This window comes from Lepisosteus platostomus, chromosome 5 (genome assembly GCF_059453375.1).
Source record: "Lepisosteus platostomus isolate fLepPlt1 chromosome 5, fLepPlt1.hap1, whole genome shotgun sequence".
In the NCBI taxonomy this organism is placed as follows: Eukaryota; Metazoa; Chordata; class Actinopteri; order Semionotiformes; family Lepisosteidae; genus Lepisosteus; species Lepisosteus platostomus.
The window spans coordinates 18,861,523-18,862,838 of NC_142615.1; the positions used below are offsets into that span (position 1 = coordinate 18,861,523).

The 1,316-nt window shown below is 38.9% G+C and overlaps 1 non-coding gene across 1 annotated transcript; it reads left to right on the forward strand.

Moving 5' to 3' along the window:
• The first annotated feature begins 1,243 nt into the window (after window positions 1-1,243).
• Window positions 1,244-1,316, forward strand: trnak-uuu (transfer RNA lysine (anticodon UUU)). The gene has a single exon. It is a non-coding gene; the product is annotated as a tRNA-Lys (tRNA).

Below are 1,316 nucleotides of genomic sequence, written 5' to 3' on the forward strand. Positions count from 1 at the left end.
TATTACAGTACTCGCATCGCAATCTTCTGTTGAGTGAGAAATGTTTTGCTTGTGTTCAGAGAGAGCCAGGTTTACACAACTAAATGCAGGCACGCTCGACGTGCTGCAGAGTTGCGCTGCTGTTTTAAATGTACCTCATTTAGTTCTGTTAAATCCTAAATTATTTGAACTAATCATTTAGTTCAAATTCAGGAAATCCAGAGATTACTTCACACTTGCCGTGGCTGTTGCAGAAAACACCTCTAGGATTCAGCGAGCGAATCCTCCTTCTGAACTCCGCACTAAACTGAAAGCTTCACGAACTCCTCACTGCGTGTCCTGTACTGTTACAAGTGCTGTCGTGTAGATGTGAAGCACAGCCATAAACACACTTTGAACTTTTGCCGTTTGTTAATGAAAATGCAAAAGAGCATGACAAGTATTGATCGTATAAAATATCCATGGCACAACTCGAGAAAGTACACAACCGTCCGCACCTGGGTTTGGATCCTGAATGCTAGAGTTAAAAGAACATAAGCGACGTATATGACCTATAAACTCTCTAAATTGTCTTATAGTTTATGAAATAAAACACTTTCTTAATAATTACTTACTGATAATAGACGATTTATTGAATTTTAACAAAATCACAATTACAAACTTTTTCGGTTAAACTGTTATTCACATACTCTAACGTAAATAAACGTTAGTGTGTTTTGGTGTGTGAGCCAATTTCTCCCAAAAATATTCGTTAGTCTGTCGGGAGGCTGTGCAGGGTGTTAAGAAATAGAATTTCTAAAAGACAGGCTCCCTAAGCTTAACATCAAGGCAGAAAAAATGCTGTTTTCTCGACAGAAATGGTCTTTACATTTCAGCACTGTTGCAACTCCCTTTATAAAGGGTGTGCACACGTATACAACCAAGGCATTGAAATATTTTTTTTAATTATTGTTCCAAAAAATGTTCCATTTGTTTTCTATTTAATGTTGTTGATTAAAAGATTTTATTAAATGTGAAAAAATCTGAATGTGAAAAAAGGTCAAAATGCTATTGAAAAAAATCAGTAATGTGAGGAAAGATGGATTGTTGGGACCCTTAACTACCCATGTCATGCTGTATTTCTCACTCATTCTACTGGGAGTGGTGCCGTCGCTTCTGGATAAAGTCTGTCAGTAGTCATTCCAGACGGATCCGGTATGACTGCTCTTCGGAACAAGAGACACGTGACTTTCGAGGATCCCGACAGTGTCGACTTTCTTTCAGAGCCCGGATAGCTCAGTCGGTAGAGCATCAGACTTTTAATCTGAGGGTCCAGGGTTCAAGTCCCTGTTCGGGCG